Source organism: Pelodiscus sinensis, chromosome 1 (assembly GCF_052426305.1).
Source record: "Pelodiscus sinensis isolate ZL-2025 chromosome 1, ASM5242630v1, whole genome shotgun sequence".
In the NCBI taxonomy this organism is placed as follows: Eukaryota; Metazoa; Chordata; order Testudines; family Trionychidae; genus Pelodiscus; species Pelodiscus sinensis.
Genome location: NC_143052.1, coordinates 308,821,945 through 308,827,944, shown reverse-complemented (window position 1 = coordinate 308,827,944; position 6,000 = coordinate 308,821,945). Strand labels below are relative to the sequence as shown.

The window sequence follows — 6,000 nt, the reverse complement described above, 5'->3', positions numbered from 1 at the left end:
GGTCTGGCAGTGTCCCCCAGCCCGGGCTTAACCAAGGCTACCACCCCCCACCCCCCTGATTTTTCAAATTTTGCCCCTCTTCTGCAGCTAAAAAAAGAAGATCGATGCCTCCAGCCGGTAAATTTCTGCCCCATGATCAGAACCAGACACACCCCCCCTGCAATTTGCCCCCCTTCATCATTGTAAACACCTCCGAAGAGGAGGAAGCCAATCTGAGGGGGCAGTGAGGGCAGAGAGAGGGCAGCGGCTACAGCGAGGGACACGGAGTTTGCTCAGTTCGGGTGCGCATGCTCAGTGCACCCAAAGTCACGCATTCTGTTTCGCTGGCGGCACCGGCCCTTTCCTCTTCATGCAGCGAGGGGAGGAGCCCTGCAAGCAGAGCGGGCTGGCGGCGCGCTGAACAGCCGGAAACTAGCCCGGGTGCCTTACACACAGCACCTGCATCGGCGCCTCCTGGGCGAGCCCCGCGCCGCTCTCCCCCCGGCCCCGCGCCGCTCTCCAGCCGGGCCCATCTGCTGCCGCAGCCGCCCTTCCCGCCAGGCAGAGGCTGGGTGAGTGGGATGCGCTGCCCCTTCCCTGCTCCGCGGCGGGCCGCCTGCCAAGCTTGCCGCGCGGGCGGGAGCTATTTCGGAGGCGCAATGGCGACGCTCCACGCGGCTCTCTCCCGGGTGATGTGCCCATGCGAGCCCGCGGGGGTCCCGGCCTGCCTGCCCGCCCGTTGGCATAGCCTGGGGAGGGGGCTGCTTTAATTCCCGCTCGCCCGGCTGGGAATCCATTTTGCAGCGCGGAGGAGTGCATGATGCAATATTTATACTATTGCCAGAGGGAATGAGCGCCACCTTCATTGACTCGGTCAGTGCCGGGGGATCCCCTCGGGAGGTGGGACTTAGCGCTTCCTTCTCCCCAGCGCACCTACCACGAGGCCTCCCCGGAGCTCGCTGCCACATCCAGAGCCAGCCGGCCAGATCTGTCCTGGAGCGGCTGCTTCCCGGCTTGCCTTACATGGTGCTTCTGGCTGCTTGGAACGAGCCTCCTCTCAGTTCTCATTCTTGCCGGGCTGCTCTGCGGCTAGTTTCCCCCGCCTCGCAGTGATGCGCGTAACGGCCGCTCCAGGCTTGCGCCGGGGGGCTGATGCAATGACAACAAAAGTGAGCTCAGGGCGAGCTACTTGCTTGGGCGAGGGAGCTAGCCTGCGTGGCCCGACATTGCCTCTAAGCAGAGGTAATGGCGAGCCCACGTGTATACAGCTGCTTTCTCGACATCAGAATACAGAAACACGTCTAGACAATGCATCAGCTCCAACCCACGTGCCAAGGCTAAGAATGACCACAGTGACAGCTGTGACCCGTGGTGTTTTCCTCTTTTGGGTAGGAGGCGAGGGGAAGCTGGAGTTGTGAATTTGATCGGGTTCCCTTGTGACTTTTCCCAATCAGTGATATTTTGTCATTGCTAACCTCCTGTGCCATCTGAGTGGGAGTAAAAGCGATTAAGCCAGGAAGGGCCTGTGAGTTACTTCTTAGTTGAATGCATGGAGAATCTTTCACTTCTTATTCTTTAGCTAGTTCTCTTTACTTGCCAAATATCATTCAAGCATGATTGCAAATATATGGTTTTTTTTTCTCTGTCAGTTGCAAGGGAAGTTTGGGAGATGGGGGTAATAATGGAATTTTTGTTCTAGAGTTCATCAATTTAAAAATTGTCTGACCTTTTTAATCTGCTTTGTGACAAGTCACACAGGAGATTCACTAATCTTTGTTCAGTTATATAGTAATCTTTTTGTCAACTTACATCTTTTTGTCAAGCTGACATCATCACACAGTAAAGAAGTGGATCACCTTTTGTTTGATGGTTTGAGACCTGGGTAACTATTTTGCATATGTATTCTACTCAGTTGTGCATTTTATCAATAATTTCAGAAAAACATTATTTTGACAACTCTGGGCCAGATCCTTAACTCTCTCCGGGCTGCCTTGTGCTGCCTCAGTGGGATGAAACAGACCTAAATCAGGCATTTCTAACCTCTCTTGGATTTCTTTTCTTTGGGGAATCATCCGGTGGCATATGGCCACAGTAGTGGCATGTAAGCCAATACCTTCCTTCCTCAGCATAGGGAGCATACTGGGATAAAGTCATGGAGTCAAATCTAATGATTCTCACATATCAGAGTGGCCCCGTAGAAGGATCTAGGAGCTAGTTGTCTTTGATTCTTCTCCTGGCTTTTCCTTCTCCCAATTTTATAGGGACAATCACTATATTTGGCACTTTTTCTTCTATAGGCACCTATTCCTCTGTCCCAATTTTTCACTCTGTCCTCCCCCCTTCTTTTGCTCTGAGTTGGGGGAATCATAGTATTCGGTCTTCTCTGACCCAAGTAAAAAGATATAAAGAAAACTAGATGACTAGATTAATTATCTGTTTGTAATGTATGACAAATAGGGGCTCAGATGCCCTGGCATTTAATGCAGTATAGATATAAATAGAACTTGATGTTAATAAAATGGAGTGTGTTTGGAAATTAGTAGAAGTCTTTCAAAGAGTTCCTTTGAAATTAAATTCATTAGTTTCCTGACCAGAACAACTGAACATATTGTTACATATATACAATGTGTTCTTGGATCAAAGAGAAATGCAGCAAATGAGATCTAGTAGGCAATAAGGATATATCAAAACAGCGCTCAAACACCCACAGCTAATCTGTGCCCGCTAACTCAGGCTCATGGAGCTGTAAAATGTCAGTGTAGACATTTGAGCTTGTGTTGGAGCCTGACTCTGGGACTACACCACAATTTTACAACTCCACAGCCTGAGCCTGGGCTAACCAGAAGGCTATGTCTACACTGGCACCTTTTTCCGGAAATGCTTAAAACGGAACAGTTTTCCGTTATAAGTATTTCCGGAAAAAGCGCGTCTACATTGGCAGGATGCTTTTCCGGAAAAGCGTCCGTGCCAATGTAGACGCGCTTTTTCGCAAAAAAGCCCCAATCGTCATTTTCGCGATCGGGGCTTTTTTGCGGAAAAGAAATCTGTGCTGTCTACCCTGGCCCTTTTCCGGAACAGTTTTCCGGAAAAGGACTTTTGCCCGAACGGGAGCAGCATAGTTTTTCCAGAAAAGCACTGATGATTTTACAGTAGATCGTCAGTGCTTTTCCGGAAATTCAAGGGGCCAGTGTAGACAGCTGGCAAGTTATTCCGGGAAAGCGGCTGATTTTCCGGAATAAGTGGCCAGTGTAGACACAGCCGAGATGTTTAATTGCTGTGTAGACATACCCTAAAAGTGTAGCGCCGATAAAAGGGGTAAAACATAGATGATGTGGACACTCTTTCTGACATAAGTTAATATAGTATCAAGAGATGCTCTCAGAAAAAATGAACCGAATCCCTAAGTTTGGTGAAATCTCTTTTCTGTCATTTAAGTTTAATTTAGGAAAAATAGCTCTAGGCTAAAAATAATTGTGTGGTATTGTATATAACTTCCAGTTCACTGTTTATTACATAACATGAAAAATAGGGGCAATATTAGTCACAATCTGATTAGTGTTTAAATACATCGGATCCCTACTTACAAACGGGGTGAGGCAACCCCGCACTAGCTGCTTCCCCCCAGCAGACCAGGGAGACGCGAAGCTGCCGCCCCCCCCAGCAGACCAGGGAGATGCGGAGCGGCTTTTCTCAGCAGACACCTCAGCTTGAGAATAAAGGACTGAGGGAGGTGAGGTGTGGGAGAATAAAACTGAGCTCTGGAGAAATGTTTGGCTAGAGTTTCCCCTACAATATGTACCAGTTCCGACTTGCATACAAATTCACCTTAAGAACAAACCTACAGTCCCTATCATGTACGTAACCCAGGGACTGCCTGTACTCAATTGTCAATTTTGCATCTAGCAGTTAGTGATCTGTGAGATTAATAACTAAGCTGGTTGGAAAAATTCAGGAAGGCATTTTTATAGCAATTTGCTAATTCATTGACATTTACACATTTTGTGGATATGGTTCAATTTCTGTGAATCAGAAGCCTGCCCCCCCACCTCCCAGACAAGTTTGACTCAGAAATCTGCCTGGTTTCCAATAAACTTGCCTGCCCAGCTGCTCAGCAATCTGTTGAACTAGGAGCCTTGGAACTTAGGAGCTAGGACTTTCTGTTCTCAGTGTCTGCAGCCCATGAGGTGATTTGTCTTGTACCCAAGAGCTTTTTTGGGTCCTTGGTAGCCTGGCAGGCTGGCTACCCTGGAGCTGTGGAAGCCCTAGCAACTTAGACTGGGGTGGGCAATAATTTTTGACAGGGGTCTACTTCAGAAATTTTTAAAGGACGCTTCCGTGCTTCCCCACCCACAGACCCTGATTGGTCTGGAGGTGGGGGAGTGCACAAAGTCTTTGCTTCTCCCCCCCCTCCCTCCCCCAGAGAACCGCCAGCTGTTCAGAACACTGGTGGTTCCCTCTAGGTACCCATGCCCCAGCAGTGGGAGGAGACTTTCTGTTCTCCCCCCCTAGTGCTCCCAAGTCAATCAGGGCCTGTGGAGGGGGAGCACATGAAGGCTCTTACTCCCTGCCCCCATCCTGCAAGGGAGCACCCTGCTGAGTTAATGGCTGGTGTTCACTTTAAGTGCTAAGCCCCTTGTAGGGTAGGAGGAGACTTCACATGCTCCCCTTGCCCCCAAGCTCTGATTGGCCTGGTGGTGGGGGGAACGTGCAAAGTCTCCTCCTACCCTGCCCCAGTCTTGCAAGGAGCATGGGGTGCTTAGAAGCGCCATACCCCTTGCAGGGTGGGAGGAGACTTCGCGTATTCCCCCTCATTCCCCCCCGCCTCCAGACCGATCTGGGCTTGGGAGCGGGGGAGTGCGCAAAGTCTCCTCCTGTTCTGCCCCTGTCCTGTGCTTCTAAGTGCCACATGCTCCTGGCAGGGGCAGGGCGGGAGGAGACTTTGCGTTTCCTCCCCATCCCCCCAGACCTTGATTGGCTTTGGGGTGGGGAGAGTGGCAGGGCCTCCGCAGGCCAGATCAACTCACTTGGTGGGCTGGATCCAGCCTGCGGAGACCCTTTTACCCACTCCTGCATTAGACTGATATCAATGTGATTCCTTTCAGTTTCATGTCTGCTGTTCGTTTGTGGGCAACAATGAAGGAGATAAGATTTCGGTCAGCAACAACCCTGGTTTCCAGGGTCCCAGCTCTCTGCAGCCAGCCTGATCCCCAGGAGAAAACTTAGTTCTGGAAACACTGTGTTTCTGAAATGAAATATTGCAGAATTTCAGTTCTGTGAAAATTTTCTAGTTTTGGTTTTTCATTCTGATTCAGGACAAAAAATGTTTCTGGAAGCTGATTTTCATGGAACTAATTTGGTTTGCTGACCAGCTCTGATTAACAAGAGTGTCTTCAGGAATTGGAGTCATGGACCATAGATCTGGATTAAAACTTTTCACTGACTTATTGATTGTGAAGGACTACTCAGTGAATTATTCCCACATGTTCTTGAATATCTGCACTGTTGGTGTCTTGACAGCTTCTCGATAACCCTTGCTGCTGTTGCTGCTGCTCTTACTGTTAAAAACTTTCTTTAACTATATCTAACCTAATATATATTTGCCTTAGCTTCTTCCTCCTGCTTTTTTCTGAGTTGGGGACTAAGTCTTCATTTTCCTGTTCCCATGATTGCAAACTATGTTCTTCTTTCTTTTTTCCCAGGGTCTAGACTATAAAGATTTAGAATTTCACTTTTACTTTCTCATTCCTCAGTCCTTGCAATTTATTTTGCTCTTTGTCTTTGCTCTTAGTTGTCCATACACTTTTTAAACTGTAGAGTCTAATTGCATTTGAATTCCTCTTGTTATGTGCTAGCCATTCTGAGGGCTTACAATTAATTATTGCCTTCTATTCATCAATCAAGTAATGATATTTTACCTACTTGATGTTTTATATTTATCCAGTTATATAAGTAAGTTTACTATGTGGTAGTCTAGCAAGGTGTAAACAGCATACAAATACAGCAAGCCCTGTTTATATTCAA

At 48.3% G+C, this 6,000-nt stretch overlaps 1 protein-coding gene across 1 annotated transcript in view; it reads left to right on the top strand.

Annotated features, from left to right (window-relative positions):
* The first annotated feature begins 310 nt into the window (after positions 1 to 310).
* SLC7A1 (solute carrier family 7 member 1) overlaps positions 311 to 6,000 on the top strand; it is a 67,684-nt gene continuing 61,994 nt past the window's right edge. Inside the window, exon 1 of the mRNA XM_075919211.2 lies at positions 311 to 551. The gene's annotated coding sequence lies outside the window, so the exon portion shown is untranslated. The remainder of the gene's footprint in view (positions 552 to 6,000) is intronic.